The sequence below is a fragment of the Ambystoma mexicanum genome, chromosome 8, assembly GCF_040938575.1.
Source record: "Ambystoma mexicanum isolate Mex_15411 chromosome 8, UKY_AmexF1_1, whole genome shotgun sequence".
Classification (NCBI taxonomy): Eukaryota; Metazoa; Chordata; class Amphibia; order Caudata; family Ambystomatidae; genus Ambystoma; species Ambystoma mexicanum.
The window spans coordinates 1,728,864,314-1,728,889,985 of NC_090929.1; positions in this window are offsets into that span (position 1 = coordinate 1,728,864,314).

Consider the following 25,672-nt stretch of genomic DNA (forward strand, 5'->3'; position numbering starts at 1 on the left):
TGTCACTCTATCAGGATAAGGATCTGAATGGCCTGATGCTCTTCTGTCACTCTATCAGGATAGGGATCTGAATGGCCTGATGCTCCTCTGTCACTCTATCAGGATAGGGATCAGAAATCGCATGTTGCTCTTCTGTCACTCACACAGGATAGGGATCTGAAAGGCATGATTCTCTTCTGTCACTCCATCAGGATAGGGATCTGAATGGCCTGATGCTCTTGTGTCACTCTATCAGGATAGGGATCTGAATGGCCTGATGCTCTTCTGTCACTCTATCAGGATAGGGATCTGAATGGCATGTTTCTCTTCTGTCACTCTATCAGGATAGAGATTTGAATGGCATGTTGCTCTTCTGTCACTCTATCAGGATAGGGATCTGAATGGCAGGATGCTCTTCTTTCACTCTATTGGGATAGGGATCTAAATGGCCTGATGCTCCTCTGTCACTCTATCAGGATAGGGATCTGAATTGCCTGATGCTCCTCTGTCACTCTATCATGATACGGATCTGAATGGCATGTTGCTCTTCTGTCACTCTATCAGGATAGGGATCTGAATGGCATGTTGCTCTTCTGTAACTCTATCAGGATAGGGATCTGAAAGGCATGTTGCTCTTCTATCACTCTATCGGGATAGGGATCTGAATGTCATGTTGCTCTTCTATCACTCTATCGGGATAGAGATCTGAATGGCAGGATGCTCTTCTGTCACTCTATCGGGATAGGGATCTGAATGGCCTGATGCTCCTCTGTCACTCTATCAGGATAGGGATCTGAATGGCATGTTGCTCTTCTGTCACTCTATTAGGATAGAGATCTGAATGGCGGGATGCTCTTCTGTCACTCTATCAGGATAGAGATCTGAATGGCAGGATGCTCTGCTGTCATTCTATCAGGATAGGGATCTGAATGGCATGTTGCTCTTCTGTCACTCTATCAGGATAGAGATCTGAATGGCAGGATGCTCTTCTATCACTCTATCATGATAGGGATCAGAAATCGCATTTTGCTCTTCTGTCACTCTATCAGGATAGGGATCTGAATGGCAGGATGCTCTTCTGTCACTCTATCAGGATAGGGATCTGAATGGCATGTTGCTCTTCTGTCACTCTATCAGGATAGGGACTTGAATGGCATGTTGCTCTTCTGTCACTCTATCAGGGTAGGGATCTGAATGGCAGGATGCTCTTCTGTCACTCTATCAGGATAGAGATCTGAATGGCCTGATGCTCTTCTGTCATTCTATCAGGATAGGGATGTGAATGGTCTGATGCTCTTCTGTCACTCTATCAGGATAGGGATCTGATTGGCCTGATGCTCTTCTGTCACTCTATCAGGATAGGGATCTGAATGGCATGTTGCTCTTCTGTCACTCTATCGGGATATGGATCTGAATGGCATGTTGCTCTTCTGTCACTCTATCGGGATATGGATCTGAATGGCATGTTGCTCTTCTGTCACTCTATCAGGATAGGGATCTGAATGGCCTGATGCTCTTCTGTCACTCTATCAGGATAGGGATCTGAATGGCCTGATGCTCTTCTGTCACTCTATCAGGATAGGGATCTGAATGGCCTGATGCTCCTCTGTCACTCTATCAGGATAGGGATCAGAAATCGCATGTTGCTCTTCTGTCACTCACACAGGATAGGGATCTGAAAGGCATGATTCTCTTCTGTCACTCCATCAGGATAGGGATCTGAATGGCCTGATGCTCTTCTGTCACTCTATCAGGATAGGGATCTGAATGGCCTGATGCTCTTCTGTCACTCTATCAGGATAGGGATCTGAATGGCATGTTTCTCTTCTGTCACTCTATCAGGATAGAGATTTGAATGGCATGTTGCTCTTCTGTCACTCTATCAGGATAGGGATCTGAATGGCAGGATGCTCTTCTTTCACTCTATTGGGATAGGGATCTAAATGGCCTGATGCTCCTCTGTCACTCTATCAGGATAGGGATCTGAATGGCCTGATGCTCCTCTGTCACTCTATCATGATACGGATCTGAATGGCATGTTGCTCTTCTGTCACTCTATCAGGATAGGGATCTGAATGGCATGTTGCTCTTCTGTAACTCTATCAGGATAGGGATCTGAATGGCAGGATGCTCTTCTCTCACTCTATCAGGATAGGGATCTGAATGGCATGTTGCTCTTCTGTCACTCTATCGGGATAGGGATCTGAATGGCAGGATGCTCTTCTGTCACTCTATCAGGATAGGGATCTGACTGGCATGTTGCTCCTCTGTCACTCTATCATGATACGGATCTGAATGGCATGTTGCTCTTCTGTCACTCTATCAGGATAGGGATCTGAATAGCACGTTGCTCTTCTGTCACTCTATCAGGATAGGGATCTGAAATGGCATGTTGCTCTTCTGTCACTATATCAGAATAGGGATCTGAATGGCATGTTGCTCTTCTGTCACTCTATCATGATAGGGATCAGAAATCGCATTTTGCTCTTCTGTCACTCTATCAGGATAGGGATCTGAATGGCAGGATGCTCTTCTGTCACTCTATCAGGATAGGGATCTGAATGGCATGTTGCTCTTCTGTCACTCTATCAGGATAGGGACTTGAATGGCATGTTGCTCTTCTGTCACTCTATCAGGATAGGGATCTGAATGGCAGGATGCTCTTCTGTCACTCTATCAGGATAGAGATCTGAATGGCCTGATGCTCTTCTGTCATTCTATCAGGATAGGGATGTGAATGGTCTGATGCTCTTCTGTCACTCTATCGGGATAGGGATCTGATTGGCCTGATGCTCTTCTGTCACTCTATCGGGATAGGGATCTGAATGGCATGTTGCTCTTCTGTCACTCTATCGGGATATGGATCTGAATGGCATGTTGCTCTTCTGTCACTCTATCGGGATAGGGATCTGAATGGCATGTTGCTCTTCTGTCACTCTATCAGGATAGGGATCTGAATGGCAGGATGCTCTTCTGTCACTCTATCAGGATAGGGATCTGAATGGCATGTTGCTCTTCTGTCACTCTATCAGGATAGGGACTTGAATGGCATGTTGCTCTTCTGTCACTCTATCAGGATAGGGATCTGAATGGCAGGATGCTCTTCTGTCACTCTATCAGGATAGAGATCTGAATGGCCTGATGCTCTTCTGTCATTCTATCAGGATAGGGATGTGAATGGTCTGATGCTCTTCTGTCACTCTATCAGGATAGGGATCTGATTGGCCTGATGCTCTTCTGTCACTCTATCAGGATAGGGATCTGAATGGCATGTTGCTCTTCTGTCACTCTATCAGGATAGGGATTTGAATGGCATGTTGCTCTTCTGTCACTCTATCAGGATAGGGATCTGAATGGCAGGATGCTCTTCTGTCACTCTATCAGGATAGAGATCTGAATGGCCTGATGCTCTTCTGTCATTCTATCAGGATAGGGATCTGATTGGCCTGATGCTTTTCTGTCACTCTATCAGGATAGGGATCTGAATGGCATGTTGCTCTTCTGTCACTCTATCGGGATATGGATCTGAATGGCATGTTGCTCTTCTGTCACTCTATCGGGATATGGATCTGAATGGCATGTTGCTCTTCTGTCACTCTATCAGGATAGGGATCTGAATGGCCTGATGCTCTTCTGTCACTCTATCAGGATAGGGATCTGAATGGCCTCATGCTCTTCTGTCACTCTATCAGGATAGGGATCTGAATGGCCTGATGCTCCTCTGTCACTCTATCAGGATAGGGATCAGAAATCGCATGTTGCTCTTCTGTCACTCTAACAGGATAGGGATCTGAAAGACATGATGCTCTTCTGTCACTCCATCAGGATAGGGATCTGAATGGCCTCATGCTCTTCTGTCACTCTATCAGGATAGGGATCTGAATGGCCTGATGCTCCTCTGTCACTCTATCAGGATAGGGATCAGAAATCGCATGTTGCTCTTCTGTCACTCTAACAGGATAGGGATCTGAAAGACATGATGCTCTTCTGTCACTCCATCAGGATAGGGATCTGAATGGCCTGATGCTCTTCTGTCACTCTATCAGGATAGGGATCTGAATGGCCTGATGCTCTTCTGTCACTCTATCAGGATAGGGATCTGAATGGCATGTTTCTCTTCTGTCACTCTATCAGGATAGGGATTTGAATGGCATGTTGCTCTTCTGTCACTCTATCAGGATAGGGATCTGAATGGCAGGATGCTCTTCTGTCACTCTATCGGGATAGGGATCTAAATGGCCTGATGCTCCTCTGTCACTCTATCAGGATAGGGATCTGAATGGCCTGATGCTCCTCTGTCACTCTATCATGATACGGATCTGAATGGCATGTTGCTCTTCTGTCACTCTATCAGGATAGGGATCTGAATGGCATGTTGCTCTTCTGTAACTCTATCAGGATAGGGATCTGAATGGCATGTTGCTCTTCTGTCACTCTATCAGGATAGGGATCTGAATGGCATGTTGCTCTTCTATCACTCTATCGGGATAGGGATCTGAATGGCATGTTGCTCTTCTGTCACTCTATCAGGATAGAGATCTGAATGGCAGGATGCTCTTCTGTCACTCTATCGGGATAGGGATCTGAATGGCATGTTGCTCTTCTGTCACTCTATCAGGATAGAGATCTGAATGGCAGGATGCTCTTCTGTCACTCTATCGGGATAGGGATCTGAATGGCCTGATGCTCCTCTGTCACTCTATCAGGATAGGGATCTGAATGGCATGTTGCTCTTCTGTCACTCTATTAGGATAGAGATCTGAATGGCGGGATGCTTTTCTGTCACTCTATCAGGATAGAGATCTGAATGGCAGGATGCTCTTCTGTCATTCTATCAGGATAGGGATCTGAATGGCATGCTGCTCTTCTGTCACTCTATCAGGATAGAGATCTGAATGGCAGGATGCTCTTCTGTCACTCTATCAGGATAGAGATCTGAATGGCATGTTGCTCTTCTGTCACTCTATCGGGATAGGGATCTGAATGGCCTGATGCTCCTCTGTCACTCTATCAGGATAGGGATCTGAATGGCAGGATGCTCTTCTGTCACTCTATCAGGATAGTGATCTGAATGGCATGTTGCTCTTCTATCACTCTATCTGGATAGGGATCTGAATGGCAGGATGCTCTTCTGTCACTCTATCAGGATAGGGATCTGACTGGCATGTTGCTCCTCTGTCACTCTATCATGATACGGATCTGAATGGCATGTTGCTCTTCTGTCACTCTATCAGGATAGGGATCTGAATGGCATGTTGCTCTTCTGTCACTCTATCAGGATAGGGATCTGAAATGGCATGTTGCTCTTCTGTCACTATATCAGAATAGGGATCTGAATGGCATGTTGCTCTTCTATCACTCTATCATGATAGGGATCAGAAATCGCATTTTGCTCTTCTGTCACTCTATCAGGATAGGGATCTGAATGGCAGGATGCTCTTCTGTCACTCTATCAGGATAGGGATCTGAATGGCATGTTGCTCTTCTGTCACTCTATCAGGATAGGGACTTGAATGGCATGTTGCTCTTCTGTCACTCTATCAGGGTAGGGATCTGAATGGCAGGATGCTCTTCTGTCACTCTATCAGGATAGAGATCTGAATGGCCTGATGCTCTTCTGTCATTCTATCAGGATAGGGATGTGAATGGTCTGATGCTCTTCTGTCACTCTATCAGGATAGGGATCTGATTGGCCTGATGCTCTTCTGTCACTCTATCAGGATAGGGATCTGAATGGCATGTTGCTCTTCTGTCACTCTATCGGGATATGGATCTGAATGGCATGTTGCTCTTCTGTCACTCTATCGGGATATGGATCTGAATGGCATGTTGCTCTTCTGTCACTCTATCAGGATAGGGATCTGAATGGCCTGATGCTCTTCTGTCACTCTATCAGGATAAGGATCTGAATGGCCTGATGCTCTTCTGTCACTCTATCAGGATAGGGATCTGAATGGCCTGATGCTCCTCTGTCACTCTATCAGGATAGGGATCAGAAATCGCATGTTGCTCTTCTGTCACTCACACAGGATAGGGATCTGAAAGGCATGATTCTCTTCTGTCACTCCATCAGGATAGGGATCTGAATGGCCTGATGCTCTTGTGTCACTCTATCAGGATAGGGATCTGAATGGCCTGATGCTCTTCTGTCACTCTATCAGGATAGGGATCTGAATGGCATGTTTCTCTTCTGTCACTCTATCAGGATAGAGATTTGAATGGCATGTTGCTCTTCTGTCACTCTATCAGGATAGGGATCTGAATGGCAGGATGCTCTTCTTTCACTCTATTGGGATAGGGATCTAAATGGCCTGATGCTCCTCTGTCACTCTATCAGGATAGGGATCTGAATTGCCTGATGCTCCTCTGTCACTCTATCATGATACGGATCTGAATGGCATGTTGCTCTTCTGTCACTCTATCAGGATAGGGATCTGAATGGCATGTTGCTCTTCTGTAACTCTATCAGGATAGGGATCTGAAAGGCATGTTGCTCTTCTATCACTCTATCGGGATAGGGATCTGAATGTCATGTTGCTCTTCTATCACTCTATCGGGATAGAGATCTGAATGGCAGGATGCTCTTCTGTCACTCTATCGGGATAGGGATCTGAATGGCCTGATGCTCCTCTGTCACTCTATCAGGATAGGGATCTGAATGGCATGTTGCTCTTCTGTCACTCTATTAGGATAGAGATCTGAATGGCGGGATGCTCTTCTGTCACTCTATCAGGATAGAGATCTGAATGGCAGGATGCTCTGCTGTCATTCTATCAGGATAGGGATCTGAATGGCATGTTGCTCTTCTGTCACTCTATCAGGATAGAGATCTGAATGGCAGGATGCTCTTCTATCACTCTATCATGATAGGGATCAGAAATCGCATTTTGCTCTTCTGTCACTCTATCAGGATAGGGATCTGAATGGCAGGATGCTCTTCTGTCACTCTATCAGGATAGGGATCTGAATGGCATGTTGCTCTTCTGTCACTCTATCAGGATAGGGACTTGAATGGCATGTTGCTCTTCTGTCACTCTATCAGGGTAGGGATCTGAATGGCAGGATGCTCTTCTGTCACTCTATCAGGATAGAGATCTGAATGGCCTGATGCTCTTCTGTCATTCTATCAGGATAGGGATGTGAATGGTCTGATGCTCTTCTGTCACTCTATCAGGATAGGGATCTGATTGGCCTGATGCTCTTCTGTCACTCTATCAGGATAGGGATCTGAATGGCATGTTGCTCTTCTGTCACTCTATCGGGATATGGATCTGAATGGCATGTTGCTCTTCTGTCACTCTATCGGGATATGGATCTGAATGGCATGTTGCTCTTCTGTCACTCTATCAGGATAGGGATCTGAATGGCCTGATGCTCTTCTGTCACTCTATCAGGATAGGGATCTGAATGGCCTGATGCTCTTCTGTCACTCTATCAGGATAGGGATCTGAATGGCCTGATGCTCCTCTGTCACTCTATCAGGATAGGGATCAGAAATCGCATGTTGCTCTTCTGTCACTCACACAGGATAGGGATCTGAAAGGCATGATTCTCTTCTGTCACTCCATCAGGATAGGGATCTGAATGGCCTGATGCTCTTCTGTCACTCTATCAGGATAGGGATCTGAATGGCCTGATGCTCTTCTGTCACTCTATCAGGATAGGGATCTGAATGGCATGTTTCTCTTCTGTCACTCTATCAGGATAGAGATTTGAATGGCATGTTGCTCTTCTGTCACTCTATCAGGATAGGGATCTGAATGGCAGGATGCTCTTCTTTCACTCTATTGGGATAGGGATCTAAATGGCCTGATGCTCCTCTGTCACTCTATCAGGATAGGGATCTGAATGGCCTGATGCTCCTCTGTCACTCTATCATGATACGGATCTGAATGGCATGTTGCTCTTCTGTCACTCTATCAGGATAGGGATCTGAATGGCATGTTGCTCTTCTGTAACTCTATCAGGATAGGGATCTGAAAGGCATGTTGCTCTTCTATCACTCTATCGGGATAGGGATCTGAATGTCATGTTGCTCTTCTATCACTCTATCGGGATAGAGATCTGAATGGCAGGATGCTCTTCTGTCACTCTATCGGGATAGGGATCTGAATGGCCTGATGCTCCTCTGTCACTCTATCAGGATAGGGATCTGAATGGCATGTTGCTCTTCTGTCACTCTATTAGGATAGAGATCTGAATGGCGGGATGCTCTTCTGTCACTCTATCAGGATAGAGATCTGAATGGCAGGATGCTCTGCTGTCATTCTATCAGGATAGGGATCTGAATGGCATGTTGCTCTTCTGTCACTCTATCAGGATAGAGATCTGAATGGCAGGATGCTCTTCTGTCACTCTATCAGGATAGAGATCTGAATGGCATGTTGCTCTTCTGTCACTCTATCGGGATAGGGATCTGAATGGCCTGATGCTCCTCTGTCACTCTATCAGGATAGGGATCTGAATGGCAGGATGCTCTTCTGTCACTCTATCAGGATAGGGATCTGAATGGCATGTTGCTCTTCTATCACTCTATCGGGATAGGGATCGGAATGGCAGGATGCTCTTCTGTCACTCTATCAGGATAGGGATCTGAAATGGCCTGATGCTCTTCTGTCACTCTATCAGGATAGGGATCTGAATGGCATGTTGCTCTTCTATCACTCTATCGGGATAGGGATCTGAATGCCATGTTGCTCTTCTGTCACTCTATCAGGATAGGGATCTGAATGGCCTGATGCTCCTCTGTCACTCTATCATGATACGGATCTGAATGGCATGTTGCTCTTCTGTCACTCTATCAGGATAGGGATCTGAATGGCATGTTGCTCTTCTGTAACTCTATCAGGATAGGGATCTGAATGGCATGTTGCTCTTCTATCACTCTATCAGGATAGGGATCTGAATGTCCTGATGCTCCTCTGTCACTCTATCATGATACGGATCTGAATGGCATGTTGCTCTTCTGTCACTCTATCAGGATAGGGATCTGAATGGCATGTTGCTCTTCTGTAACTCTATCAGGATAGGGATCTGAATGGCATGTTGCTCTTCTATCACTCTATCGGGATAGGGATCTGAATGGCATGTTGCTCTTCTGTCACTCTATCAGGATAGAGATCTGAATGGCAGGATGCTTTTCTGTCACTCTATCAGGATAGAGATCTGAATGGCAGGATGCTCTTCTGTCACTCTATCAGGATAGGGATCTGAATGGCATGTTGCTCTTCTATCACTCTATCGGGATAGGGATCTGAATGGCATGTTGCTCTTCTGTCACTCTATCAGGATAGAGATCTGAATGGCAGGATGCTCTTCTGTCACTCTATCGAGATAGGGACCTGAATGGCATGTTGCTCTTCTATCACTCTATCGGGATAGGGATCTGAATGGCATGTTGCTCTTCTGTCACTCTATCAGGATAGAGATCTGAATGGCAGGATGCTCTTCTGTCACTCTATCGAGATAGGGATCTGAATGGCATGTTGCTCTTCTGTCACTCTATCAGGATAGAGATCTGAATGGCAGGATGCTCTTCTGTCACTCTATCGGGATAGGGATCTGAATGGCCTGATGCTCCTCTGTCACTCTATCAGGATAGGGATCTGAATGGCCTGATGCTCCTCTGTCACTCTATCATGATACGGATCTGAATGGCATGTTGCTCTTCTGTCACTCTATCAGGATGGGAATCTGAATGGCAGGATGCTCCTCAGTCACTCTATCATGATACGGATCTGAAATGGCATGTTGCTCTTCTGTTACTCTATCGGGATAGGGATCTGAATGGCCTGGTGCTCTTCTGTCACTCTATCAGGATAGAGATCTGAATGGCAGAATGCTCTTCTGTCACTCTATCAGGATAGGGATCTGTATGGCATGTTGCTCTTCTGTCACTCTATCAGGATAGAGATCTGAATGGCAGGATGCTCTTCTGTCACTCTATCGGGATATGGATCTGAATGGCCTGATGCTCTTCTGTCACTCTATCAGTATAGGGATTTGAATGGCCTGATGCTCCTCTGTCACTCTATCATGATACAGATCTGAATGGCATGTTGCTCTTCTGTCACTCTATCAGGATAGGGATCTGAATGGCATGTTGCTCTTCTGTCACTCTATCAGGATAGGGATCTGAAATGGCATGTTTCTCTTCTGTCACTATATCAGAATAGGGATCTGAATGGCATGTTGCTCTTCTATCACTCTATCATGATAGGGATCAGAAATCGCATGTTGCTCTTCTGTCACTCTATCAGGATAGGGATCTGAATGGCCTGATGCTCTTCTTTCACTCTATCAGGATATGGATCTGAATGGCCTGATGCTCTTCTGTCCCTCTATCAGGATAGGGATCTGAATGGCCTGATGTTCTTCTGTCACTCCATCAGGATAGGGATTTGAATGGCCTGATGCTCTTCTGTCACTCTATCAGGATAGGGATCTGAATGGCATGTTGCTCTTCTGTCACTCTATCAGGATAGGGATTTGAATGGCATGTTGCTCTTCTGTCACTCTATCAGGATAGGGATCTGAATGGCAGGATGCTCTTCTGTCACTCTATCAGGATAGAGATCTGAATGGCCTGATGCTCTTCTGTCATTCTATCAGGATAGGGATGTGAATGGCCTGATGCTCTTCTGTCACTCTATCAGGATAGGGATCTGATTGGCCTGATGCTCTTCTGTCACTCTATCAGGATAGGGATCTGAATGGCATGTTGCTCTTCTGTCACTCTATCGGGATATGGATCTGAATGGCATGTTGCTCTTCTGTCACTCTATCGGGATATGGATCTGAATGGCATGTTGCTCTTCTGTCACTCTATCAGGATAGGGATCTGAATGGCCTGATGCTCTTCTGTCACTCTATCAGGATAGGGATCTGAATGGCCTCATGCTCTTCTGTCACTCTATCAGGATAGGGATCTGAATGGCCTGATGCTCCTCTGTCACTCTATCAGGATAGGGATCAGAAATCGCATGTTGCTCTTCTGTCACTCTAACAGGATAGGGATCTGAAAGACATGATGCTCTTCTGTCACTCCATCAGGATAGGGATCTGAATGGCCTGATGCTCTTCTGTCACTCTATCAGGATAGGGATCTGAATGGCCTGATGCTCTTCTGTCACTCTATCAGGATAGGGATCTGAATGGCATGTTTCTCTTCTGTCACTCTATCAGGATAGGGATTTGAATGGCATGTTGCTCTTCTGTCACTCTATCAGGATAGGGATCTGAATGGCAGGATGCTCTTCTGTCACTCTATCGGGATAGGGATCTGAATGGCATGTTGCTCTTCTATCACTCTATCGGGATAGGGATCTGAATGGCATGTTGCTCTTCTGTCACTCTATCGGGATAGGGATCTGAATGGCCTGATGCTCCTCTGTCACTCTATCAGGATAGGGATCTGAATGGCATGTTGCTCTTCTGTCACTCTATTAGGATAGAGATCTGAATGGCGGGATGCTTTACTGTCACTCTATCAGGATAGAGATCTGAATGGCAGGATGCTCTTCTGTCATTCTATCAGGATAGGGATCTGAATGGCATGCTGCTCTTCTGTCACTCTATCAGGATAGAGATCTGAATGGCAGGATGCTCTTCTGTCACTCTATCAGGATAGAGATCTGAATGGCATGTTGCTCTTCTGTCACTCTATCGGGATAGGGATCTGAATGGCCTGATGCTCCTCTGTCACTCTATCAGGATAGGGATCTGAATGGCAGGATGCTCTTCTGTCACTCTATCAGGATAGGGATCTGAATGGCATGTTGCTCTTCTATCACTCTATCGGGATAGGGATCTGAATGGCAGGATGCTCTTCTGTCACTCTATCAGGATAGGGATCTGACTGGCATGTTTCTCCTCTGTCACTCTATCATGATACGGATCTGAATGGCATGTTGCTCTTCTGTCACTCTATCAGGATAGGGATCTGAATGGCATGTTGCTCTTCTGTCACTCTATCAGGATAGGGATCTGAAATGGCATGTTGCTCTTCTGTCACTATATCAGAATAGGGATCTGAATGGCATGTTGCTCTTCTATCACTCTATCATGATAGGGATCAGAAATCGCATTTTGCTCTTCTGTCACTCTATCAGGATAGGGATCTGAATGGCAGGATGCTCTTCTGTCACTCTATCAGGATAGGGATCTGAATGGCATGTTGCTCTTCTGTCACTCTATCAGGATAGGGATTTGAATGGCATGTTGCTCTTCTGTCACTCTATCAGGATAGGGATCTGAATGGCAGGATGCTCTTCTGTCACTCTATCAGGATAGAGATCTGAATGGCCTGATGCTCTTCTGTCACTCTATCAGGATAGGGATCTGAATGGCAGGATGCTCTTCTGTCACTCTATCAGGATAGGGATCTGAATGGCATGTTGCTCTTCTATCACTCTATCGGGATAGGGATCTGAATGGCAGGATGCTCTTCTGTCACTCTATCAGGATAGGGATCTGACTGGCATGTTGCTCCTCTGTCACTCTATCATGATACGGATCTGAATGGCATGTTGCTCTTCTGTCACTCTATCAGGATAGGGATCTGAATGGCATGTTGTTCTTCTGTCACTCTATCAGGATAGGGATCTGAAATGGCATGTTGCTCTTCTGTCACTATATCAGAATAGGGATCTGAATGGCATGTTGCTCTTCTATCACTCTATCATGATAGGGATCAGAAATCGCATTTTGCTCTTCTGTCACTCTATCAGGATAGGGATCTGAATGGCAGGATGCTCTTCTGTCACTCTATCAGGATAGGGATCTGAATGGCATGTTGCTCTTCTGTCACTCTATCAGGATAGGGATTTGAATGGCATGTTGCTCTTCTGTCACTCTATCAGGATAGGGATCTGAATGGCAGGATGCCCTTCTGTCACTCTATCAGGATAGAGATCTGAATGGCCTGATGCTCTTCTGTCATTCTATCAGGATAGGGATGTGAATGGTCTGATGCTCTTCTGTCACTCTATCAGGATAGGGATCTGATTGGCCTGATGCTCTTCTGTCACTCTATCAGGATAGTTATCTGAATGGCATGTTGCTCTTCTGTCACTCTATCGGGATATGGATCTGAATGGCATGTTGCTCTTCTGTCACTCTATCGGGATATGGATCTGAATGGCATGTTGCTCTTCTGTCACTCTATCAGGATAGGGATCTGAATGGCCTGATGCTCTTCTGTCACTCTATCAGGATAGGGATCTGAATGGCCTCATGCTCTTCTGTCACTCTATCAGGATAGGGATCTGAATGGCCTGATGCTCCTCTGTCACTCTATCAGGATAGGGATCAGAAATCGCATGTTGCTCTTCTGTCACTCTAACAGGATAGGGATCTGAAAGACATGATGCTCTTCTGTCACTCCATCAGGATAGGGATCTGAATGGCCTGATGCTCTTCTGTCACTCTATCAGGATAGGGATCTGAATGGCCTGATGCTCTTCTGTCACTCTATCAGGATAGGGATCTGAATGGCATGTTTCTCTTCTGTCACTCTATCAGGATAGGGATTTGAATGGCATGTTGCTCTTCTGTCACTCTATCAGGATAGGGATCTGAATGGCAGGATGCTCTTCTGTCACTCTATCGGGATAGGGATCTAAATGGCCTGATGCTCCTCTGTCACTCTATCAGGATAGGGATCTGAATGGCCTGATGCTCCTCTGTCACTCTATCATGATACGGATCTGAATGGCATGTTGCTCTTCTGTCACTCTATCAGGATAGGGATCTGAATGGCATGTTGCTCTTCTGTAACTCTATCAGGATAGGGATCTGAATGGCATGTTGCTCTTCTGTCACTCTATCAGGATAGGGATCTGAATGGCATGTTGCTCTTCTATCACTCTATCGGGATAGGGATCTGAATGGCATGTTGCTCTTCTGTCACTCTATCAGGATAGAGATCTGAATGGCAGGATGCTCTTCTGTCACTCTATCGGGATAGGGATCTGAATGGCATGTTGCTCTTCTGTCACTCTATCAGGATAGAGATCTGAATGGCAGGATGCTCTTCTGTCACTCTATCGGGATAGGGATCTGAATGGCCTGATGCTCCTCTGTCACTCTATCAGGATAGGGATCTGAATGGCATGTTGCTCTTCTGTCACTCTATTAGGATAGAGATCTGAATGGCGGGATGCTTTTCTGTCACTCTATCAGGATAGAGATCTGAATGGCAGGATGCTCTTCTGTCATTCTATCAGGATAGGGATCTGAATGGCATGCTGCTCTTCTGTCACTCTATCAGGATAGAGATCTGAATGGCAGGATGCTCTTCTGTCACTCTATCAGGATAGAGATCTGAATGGCCTGATGCTCCTCTGTCACTCTATCAGGATAGGGATCTGAATGGCAGGATGCTCTTCTGTCACTCTATCAGGATAGGGATCTGAATGGCATGTTGCTCTTCTATCACTCTATCGGGATAGGGATCTGAATGGCATTTTGCTCTTCTGTCACTCTATCAGGATAGGGATCTGAATGGCAGGATGCTCTTCTGTCACTCTATCAGGATAGGGATCTGAATGGCATGTTGCTCTTCTATCACTCTATCGGGATAGAGATCTGAATGGCAGGATGCTCTTCTGTCACTCTATCGGGATAGGGATCTGAATGGCCTGATGCTCCTCTGTCACTCTATCAGGATAGGGATCTGAATGGCATGTTGCTCTTCTGTCACTCTATTAGGATAGAGATCTGAATGGCGGGATGCTCTTCTGTCACTCTATCAGGATAGAGATCTGAATGGCAGGATGCTCTGCTGTCATTCTATCAGGATAGGGATCTGAATGGCATGTTGCTCTTCTGTCACTCTATCAGGATAGAGATCCGAATGGCAGGATGCTCTTCTGTCACTCTATCAGGATAGAGATCTGAATGGCATGTTGCTCTTCTGTCACTCTATCGGGATAGGGATCTGAATGGCCTGATGCTCCTCTGTCACTCTATCAGGATAGGGATCTGAATGGCAGGATGCTCTTCTGTCACTCTATCAGGATAGGGATCTGAATGGCATGTTGCTCTTCTATCACTCTATCGGGATAGGGATCGGAATGGCAGGATGCTCTTCTGTCACTCTATCAGGATAGGGATCTGAAATGGCCTGATGCTCTTCTGTCACTCTATCAGGATAGGGATCTGAATGGCATGTTGCTCTTCTATCACTCTATCGGGATAGGGATCTGAATGCCATGTTGCTCTTCTGTCACTCTATCAGGATAGGGATCTGAATGGCCTGATGCTCCTCTGTCACTCTATCATGATACGGATCTGAATGGCATGTTGCTCTTCTGTCACTCTATCAGGATAGGGATCTGAATGGCATGTTGCTCTTCTGTAACTCTATCAGGATAGGGATCTGAATGGCATGTTGCTCTTCTATCACTCTATCAGGATAGGGATCTGAATGGCCTGATGCTCCTCTGTCACTCTATCATGATACGGATCTGAATGGCATGTTGCTCTTCTGTCACTCTATCAGGATAGGGATCTGAATGGCATGTTGCTCTTCTGTAACTCTATCAGGATAGGGATCTGAATGGCATGTTGCTCTTCTATCACTCTATCGGGATAGGGATCTGAATGGCATGTTGCTCTTCTGTCACTCTATCAGGATAGAGATCTGAATGGCAGGATGCTTTTCTGTCACTCTATCAGGATAGAGATCTGAATGGCAGGATGCTCTTCTATCACTCTATCGGGATAGGGATCTGAATGGCATGTTGCTCTTCTGTAACTCTATCAGGATAGGGATCTGAATGGCATGTTGCTCTTCTATCACTCTATCGGGATAGGGATCTGAATGGCATGTTGCTCTTCTGTCACTCTATCAGGATAGAGATCTGAATGGCAGGATGCTCTTCTGTCACTCTATCGAGATAGGGATCTGAATGGCATGTTGCTCTTCTATCACTCTATCGGGATAGGGATCTGAATGGCATGTTGCTCTTCTGTCACTCTATCAGGATAGAGATCTGAATGGCAGGATGCTCTTCTGTCACTCTATCGAGATAGGGATCTGAATGGCATGTTGCTCTTCTGTCACTCTATCAGGATAGAGATCTGAATGGCAGGATGCTCTTCTGTCACTCTATCGGGATAGGGATCTGAATGGCCTGATGCTCCTCTGTCACTCTATCAGGATAGGGATCTGAATGGCCTGATGCTCCTCTGTCACTCTATCATGATACGGATCTGAATGGCATGTTGCTCTTCTGTCACTCTATCAGGATGGGAATCTGAATGGCAGGATGCTCCTCAGTCACTCTATCATGATACGGATCTGAAATGGCATGTTGCTCTTCTGTTACTCTATCGGGATAGGGATCTGAATGGCCTGGTGCTCTTCTGTCACTCTATCAGGATAGAGATCTGAATGGCAGAATGCTCTTCTGTCACTCTATCAGGATAGGGATCTGTATGGCATGTTGCCCTTCTGTCACTCTATCAGGATAGAGATCTGAATGGCAGGATGCTCTTCTGTCACTCTATCGGGATATGGATCTGAATGGCCTGATGCTCTTCTGTCACTCTATCAGTATAGGGATTTGAATGGCCTGATGCTCCTCTGTCACTCTATCATGATACAGATCTGAATGGCATGTTGCTCTTCTGTCACTCTATCAGGATAGGGATCTGAATGGCATGTTGCTCTTCTGTCACTCTATCAGGATAGGGATCTGAAATGGCATGTTGCTCTTCTGTCACTATATCAGAATAGGGATCTGAATGGCATGTTGCTCTTCTATCACTCTATCATGATAGGGATCAGAAATCGCATGTTGCTCTTCTGTCACTCTATCAGGATAGGGATTTGAATGGCATGTTGCTCTTCTGTCACTCTATCAGGATAGGGATCTGAATGGCAGGATGCTCTTCTGTCACTCTATCAGGATAGAGATCTGAATGGCCTGATGCTCTTCTGTCATTCTATCAGGATAGGGATGTGAATGGCCTGATGCTCTTCTGTCACTCTATCAGGATAGGGATCTGATTGGCCTGATGCTCTTTTGTCACTCTATCAGGATAGGGATCTGAATGGCATGTTGCTCTTCTGTCACTCTATCGGGATATGGATCTGAATGGCATGTTGCTCTTCTGTCACTCTATCGGGATATGGATCTGAATGGCATGTTGCTCTTCTGTCACTCTATCAGGATAGGGATCTGAATGGCCTGATGCTCTTCTGTCACTCTATCAGGATAGGGATCTGAATGGCTTCATGCTCTTCTGTCACTCTATCAGGATAGGGATCTGAATGGCCTGATGCTCCTCTGTCACTCTATCAGGATAGGGATCAGAAATTGCATGTTGCTCTTCTGTCACTCTAACAGGATAGGGATCTGAAAGACATGATGCTCTTCTGTCACTCCATCAGGATAGGGATCTGAATGGCCTGATGCTCTTCTGTCACTCTATCAGGATAGGGATCTGAATGGCCTGATGCTCTTCTGTCACTCTATCAGGATAGGGATCTGAATGGCATGTTTCTCTTCTGTCACTCTATCAGGATAGGGATTTGAATGGCATGTTGCTCTTCTGTCACTCTATCAGGATAGGGATCTGAATGGCAGGATGCTCTTCTGTCACTCTATCGGGATAGGGATCTAAATGGCCTGATGCTCCTCTGTCACTCTATCAGGATAGGGATCTGAATGGCCTGATGCTCCTCTGTCACTCTATCATGATACGGATCTGAATGGCATGTTGCTCTTCTGTCACTCTATCAGGATAGGGATCTGAATGGCATGTTGCTCTTCTGTAACTCTATCAGGATAGGGATCTGAATGGCATGTTGCTCTTCTGTCACTCTATCAGGATAGGGATCTGAATGGCATGTTGCTCTTCTATCACTCTATCGGGATAGGGATCTGAATGGCATGTTGCTCTTCTGTCACTCTATCAGGATAGAGATCTGAATGGCAGGATGCTCTTCTGTCACTCTATCGGGATAGGGATCTGAATGGCATGTTGCTCTTCTGTCACTCTATCAGGATAGAGATCTGAATGGCAGGATGCTCTTCTGTCACTCTATCGGGATAGGGATCTGAATGGCCTGATGCTCCTCTGTCACTCTATCAGGATAGGGATCTGAATGGCATGTTGCTCTTCTGTCACTCTATTAGGATAGAGATCTGAATGGCGGGATGCTTTTCTGTCACTCTATCAGGATAGAGATCTGAATGGCAGGATGCTCTTCTGTCATTCTATCAGGATAGGGATCTGAATGGCATGCTGCTCTTCTGTCACTCTATCGGGATAGAGATCTGAATGGCAGGATGCTCTTCTGTCACTCTATCAGGATAGAGATCTGAATGGCATGTTGCTCTTCTGTCACTCTATCGGGATAGGGATCTGAATGGCCTGATGCTCCTCTGTCACTCTATCAGGATAGGGATCTGAATGGCAGGATGCTCTTCTGTCACTCTATCAGGATAGGGATCTGAATGGCATGTTGCTCTTCTGTCACTCTATCGGGATAGGGATCTGAATGGCAGGATGCTCTTCTGTCACTCTATCAGGATAGGGATCTGACTGGCATGTTGCTCCTCTGTCACTCTATCATGATACGGATCTGAATGGCATGTTGCTCTTCTGTCACTCTATCAGGATAGGGATCTGAATGGCATGTTGCTCTTCTGTCACTCTATCAGGATAGGGATCTGAAATGGCATGTTGCTCTTCTGTCACTATATCAGAATAGGGATCTGAATGGCATGTTGCTCTTCTGTCACTCTATCATGATAGGGATCAGAAATCGCATTTTGCTCTTCTGTCACTCTATCAGGATAGGGATCTGAATGGCAGGATGCTCTTCTGTCACTCTATCAGGATAGGGATCTGAATGGCATGTTGCTCTTCTGTCACTCTATCAGGATAGGGACTTGAATGGCATGTTGCTCTTCTGTCACTCTATCAGGATAGGGATCTGAATGGCAGGATGCTCTTCTGTCACTCTATCAGGATAGAGATCTGAATGGCCTGATGCTCTTCTGTCATTCTATCAGGATAGGGATGTGAATGGTCTGATGCTCTTCTGTCACTCTATCGGGATAGGGATCTGATTGGCCTGATGCTCTTCTGTCACTCTATCGGGATAGGGATCTGAATGGCATGTTGCTCTTCTGTCACTCTATCGGGATATGGATCTGAATGGCATGTTGCTCTTCTGTCACTCTATCGGGATATGGATCTGAATGGCATGTTGCTCTTCTGTCACTCTATCAGGATAGGGATCTGAATGGCAGGATGCTCTTCTGTCACTCTATCAGGATAGGGATCTGAATGGCATGTTGCTCTTCTGTCACTCTATCAGGATAGGGACTTGAATGGCATGTTGCTCTTCTGTCACTCTATCAGGATAGGGATCTGAATGGCAGGATGCTCTTCTGTCACTCTATCAGGATAGAGATCTGAATGGCCTGATGCTCTTCTGTCATTCTATCAGGATAGGGATGTGAATGGTCTGATGCTCTTCTGTCACTCTATCAGGATAGGGATCTGATTGGCCTGATGCTCTTCTGTCACTCTATCAGGATAGGGATCTGAATGGCATGTTGCTCTTCTGTCACTCTATCAGGATAGGGATTTGAATGGCATGTTGCTCTTCTGTCACTCTATCAGGATAGGGATCTGAATGGCAGGATGCTCTTCTGTCACTCTATCAGGATAGAGATCTGAATGGCCTGATGCTCTTCTGTCATTCTATCAGGATAGGGATGTGAATGGCCTGATGCTCTTCTGTCACTCTATCAGGATAGGGATCTGATTGGCCTGATGCTCTTCTGTCACTCTATCAGGATAGGGATCTGAATGGCATGTTGCTCTTCTGTCACTCTATCGGGATATGGATCTGAATGGCATGTTGCTCTTCTGTCACTCTATCGGGATATGGATCTGAATGGCATGTTGCTCTTCTGTCACTCTATCAGGATAGGGATCTGAATGGCCTGATGCTCTTCTGTCACTCTATCAGGATAGGGATCTGAATGGCCTCATGCTCTTCTGTCACTCTATCAGGATAGGGATCTGAATGGCCTGATGCTCCTCTGTCACTCTATCAGGATAGGGATCAGAAATCGCATGTTGCTCTTCTGTCACTCTAACAGGATAGGGATCTGAAAGACATGATGCTCTTCTGTCACTCCATCAGGATAGGGATCTGAATGGCCTGATGCTCTTCTGTCACTCTATCAGGATAGGGATCTGAATGGCCTGATGCTCTTCTGTCACTCTATCAGGATAGGGATCTGAATGGCATGTTTCTCTTCTGTCACTCTATCAGGATAGGGATTTGAATGGCATGTTGCTCTTCTGTCACTCTATCAGGATAGGGATCTGAATGGCAGGATGCTCTTCTGTCACTCTATCGGGATAGGGATCTAAATGGCCTGATGCTCCTCTGTCACTCTATCAGGATAGGGATCTGAATGGCCTGATGCTCCTCTGTCACTCTATCATGATACGGATCTGAATGGCATGTTGCTCTTCTGTCACTCTATCAGGATAGGGATCTGAATGGCATGTTGCTCTTCTGTAACTCTATCAGGATAGGGATCTGAATGGCATGTTGCTCTTCTGTCACTCTATCAGGATAGGGATCTGAATGGCATGTTGCTCTTCTATCACTCTATCGGGATAGGGATCTGAATGGCATGTTGCTCTTCTGTCACTCTATCAGGATAGAGATCTGAATGGCAGGATGCTCTTCTGTCACTCTATCGGGATAGGGATCTGAATGGCATGTTGCTCTTCTGTCACTCTATCAGGATAGAGATCTGAATGGCAGGATGCTCTTCTGTCACTCTATCGGGATAGGGATCTGAATGGCCTGATGCTCCTCTGTCACTCTATCAGGATAGGGATCTGAATGGCATGTTGCTTTTCTGTCACTCTATTAGGATAGAGATCTGAATGGCGGGATGCTTTTCTGTCACTCTATCAGGATAGAGATCTGAATGGCAGGATGCTCTTCTGTCATTCTATCAGGATAGGGATCTGAATGGCATGCTGCTCTTCTGTCACTCTATCAGGATAGAGATCTGAATGGCAGGATGCTCTTCTGTCACTCTATCAGGATAGAGATCTGAATGGCATGTTGCTCTTCTGTCACTCTATCGGGATAGGGATCTGAATGGCCTGATGCTCCTCTGTCACTCTATCAGGATAGGGATCTGAATGGCAGGATGCTCTTCTGTCACTCTATCAGGATAGTGATCTGAATGGCATGTTGCTCTTCTATCACTCTATCGGGATAGGGATCTGAATGGCAGGATGCTCTTCTGTCACTCTATCAGGATAGGGATCTGACTGGCATGTTGCTCCTCTGTCACTCTATCATGATACGGATCTGAATAGCATGTTGCTCTTCTGTCACTCTATCAGGATAGGGATCTGAATGGCATGTTGCTCTTCTGTCACTCTATCAGGATAGGGATCTGAAATGGCATGTTGCTCTTCTGTCACTATATCAGAATAGGGATCTGAATGGCATGTTGCTCTTCTATCACTCTATCATGATAGGGATCAGAAATCGCATTTTGCTCTTCTGTCACTCTATCAGGATAGGGATCTGAATGGCAGGATGCTCTTCTGTCACTCTATCAGGATAGGGATCTGAATGGCATGTTGCTCTTCTGTCACTCTATCAGGATAGGGACTTGAATGGCATGTTGCTCTTCTGTCACTCTATCAGGGTAGGGATCTGAATGGCAGGATGCTCTTCTGTCACTCTATCAGGATAGAGATCTGAATGGCCTGATGCTCTTCTGTCATTCTATCAGGATAGGGATGTGAATGGTCTGATGCTCTTCTGTCACTCTATCAGGATAGGGATCTGATTGGCCTGATGCTCTTCTGTCACTCTATCAGGATAGGGATCTGAATGGCATGTTGCTCTTCTGTCACTCTATCGGGATATGGATCTGAATGGCATGTTGCTCTTCTGTCACTCTATCGGGATATGGATCTGAATGGCATGTTGCTCTTCTGTCACTCTATCAGGATAGGGATCTGAATGGCCTGATGCTCTTCTGTCACTCTATCAGGATAGGGATCTGAATGGCCTGATGCTCCTCTGTCACTCTATCAGGATAGGGATCAGAAATCGCATGTTGCTCTTCTGTCACTCACACAGGATAGGGATCTGAAAGGCATGATTCTCTTCTGTCACTCCATCAGGATAGGGATCTGAATGGCCTGATGCTCTTCTGTCACTCTATCAGGATAGGGATCTGAATGGCCTGATGCTCTTCTGTCACTCTATCAGGATAGGGATCTGAATGGCATGTTTCTCTTCTGTCACTCTATCAGGATAGAGATTTGAATGGCATGTTGCTCTTCTGTCACTCTATCAGGATAGGGATCTGAATGGCAGGATGCTCTTCTTTCACTCTATTGGGATAGGGATCTAAATGGCCTGATGCTCCTCTGTCACTCTATCAGGATAGGGATCTGAATGGCCTGATGCTCCTCTGTCACTCTATCATGATACGGATCTGAATGGCATGTTGCTCTTCTGTCACTCTATCAGGATAGGGATCTGAATGGCATGTTGCTCTTCTGTAACTCTATCAGGATAGGGATCTGAAAGGCATGTTGCTCTTCTATCACTCTATCGGGATAGGGATCTGAATGTCATGTTGCTCTTCTATCACTCTATCGGGATAGAGATCTGAATGGCAGGATGCTCTTCTGTCACTCTATCGGGATAGGGATCTGAATGGCCTGATGCTCCTCTGTCACTCTATCAGGATAGGGATCTGAATGGCATGTTGCTCTTCTGTCACTCTATTAGGATAGAGATCTGAATGGCAGGATGCTCTTCTGTCACTCTATCAGGATAGAGATCTGAATGGCAGGATGCTCTGCTGTCATTCTATCAGGATAGGGATCTGAATGGCATGTTGCTCTTCTGTCACTCTATCAGGATAGAGATCTGAATGGCAGGATGCTCTTCTGTCACTCTATCAGGATAGAGATCTGAATGGCATGTTGCTCTTCTGTGACTCTATCGGGATAGGGATCTGAATGGCCTGATGCTCCTCTGTCACTCTATCAGGATAGGGATCTGAATGGCAGGATGCTCTTCTGTCACTCTATCAGGATAGGGATCTGAATGGCATGTTGCTCTTCTATCACTCTATCGGGATAGGGATCGGAATGGCAGGATGCTCTTCTGTCACTCTATCAGGATAGGGATCTGAAATGGCCTGATGCTCTTCTGTCACTCTATCAGGATAGGGATCTGAATGGCATGTTGCTCTTCTATCACTCTATCGGGATAGGGATCTGAATGCCATGTTGCTCTTCTGTCACTCTATCAGGATAGGGATCTGAATGGCCTGATGCTCCTCTGTCACTCTATCATGATACGGATCTGAATGGCATGTTGCTCTTCTGTCACTCTATCAGGATGGGAATCTGAATGGCAGGATGCTCCTCAGTCACTCTATCATGATACGGATCTGAAATGGCATGTTGCTCTTCTGTTACTCTATCGGGATAGGGATCTGAATGGCCTGGTGCTCTTCTGTCACTCTATCAGGATAGAGATCTGAATGGCAGAATGCTCTTCTGTCACTCTATCAGGATAGGGATCTGTATGGCATGTTGCTCTTCTGTCACTCTATCAGGATAGAGATCTGAATGGCAGGATGCTCTTCTGTCACTCTATCGGGATATGGATCTGAATGGCCTGATGCTCTTCTGTCACTCTATCAGTATAGGGATTTGAATGGCCTGATGCTCCTCTGTCACTCTATCATGATACAGATCTGAATGGCATGTTGCTCTTCTGTCACTCTATCAGGATAGGGATCTGAATGGCATGTTGCTCTTCTGTCACTCTATCAGGATAGGGATCTGAAATGGCATGTTTCTCTTCTGTCACTATATCAGAATAGGGATCTGAATGGCATGTTGCTCTTCTATCACTCTATCATGATAGGGATCAGAAATCGCATGTTGCTCTTCTGTCACTCTATCAGGATAGGGATCTGAATGGCCTGATGCTCTTCTTTCACTCTATCAGGATATGGATCTGAATGGCCTGATGCTCTTCTGTCCCTCTATCAGGATAGGGATCTGAATGGCCTGATGTTCTTCTGTCACTCCATCAGGATAGGGATTTGAATGGCCTGATGCTCTTCTGTCACTCTATCAGGATAGGGATCTGAATGGCATGTTGCTCTTCTGTCACTCTATCAGGATAGGGATTTGAATGGCATGTTGCTCTTCTGTCACTCTATCAGGATAGGGATCTGAATGGCAGGATGCTCTTCTGTCACTCTATCAGGATAGAGATCTGAATGGCCTGATGCTCTTCTGTCATTCTATCAGGATAGGGATGTGAATGGCCTGATGCTCTTCTGTCACTCTATCAGGATAGGGATCTGATTGGCCTGATGCTCTTCTGTCACTCTATCAGGATAGGGATCTGAATGGCATGTTGCTCTTCTGTCACTCTATCGGGATATGGATCTGAATGGCATGTTGCTCTTCTGTCACTCTATCGGGATATGGATCTGAATGGCATGTTGCTCTTCTGTCACTCTATCAGGATAGGGATCTGAATGGCCTGATGCTCTTCTGTCACTCTATCAGGATAGGGATCTGAATGGCCTCATGCTCTTCTGTCACTCTATCAGGATAGGGATCTGAATGGCCTGATGCTCCTCTGTCACTCTATCAGGATAGGGATCAGAAATCGCATGTTGCTCTTCTGTCACTCTAACAGGATAGGGATCTGAAAGACATGATGCTCTTCTGTCACTCCATCAGGATAGGGATCTGAATGGCCTGATGCTCTTCTGTCACTCTATCAGGATAGGGATCTGAATGGCCTGATGCTCTTCTGTCACTCTATCAGGATAGGGATCTGAATGGCATGTTTCTCTTCTGTCACTCTATCAGGATAGGGATTTGAATGGCATGTTGCTCTTCTGTCACTCTATCAGGATAGGGATCTGAATGGCAGGATGCTCTTCTGTCACTCTATCGGGATAGGGATCTGAATGGCATGTTGCTCTTCTATCACTCTATCGGGATAGGGATCTGAATGGCATGTTGCTCTTCTGTCACTCTATCGGGATAGGGATCTGAATGGCCTGATGCTCCTCTGTCACTCTATCAGGATAGGGATCTGAATGGCATGTTGCTCTTCTGTCACTCTATTAGGATAGAGATCTGAATGGCGGGATGCTTTACTGTCACTCTATCAGGATAGAGATCTGAATGGCAGGATGCTCTTCTGTCATTCTATCAGGATAGGGATCTGAATGGCATGCTGCTCTTCTGTCACTCTATCAGGATAGAGATCTGAATGGCAGGATGCTCTTCTGTCACTCTATCAGGATAGAGATCTGAATGGCATGTTGCTCTTCTGTCACTCTATCGGGATAGGGATCTGAATGGCCTGATGCTCCTCTGTCACTCTATCAGGATAGGGATCTGAATGGCAGGATGCTCTTCTGTCACTCTATCAGGATAGGGATCTGAATGGCATGTTGCTCTTCTATCACTCTATCGGGATAGGGATCTGAATGGCAGGATGCTCTTCTGTCACTCTATCAGGATAGGGATCTGACTGGCATGTTTCTCCTCTGTCACTCTATCATGATACGGATCTGAATGGCATGTTGCTCTTCTGTCACTCTATCAGGATAGGGATCTG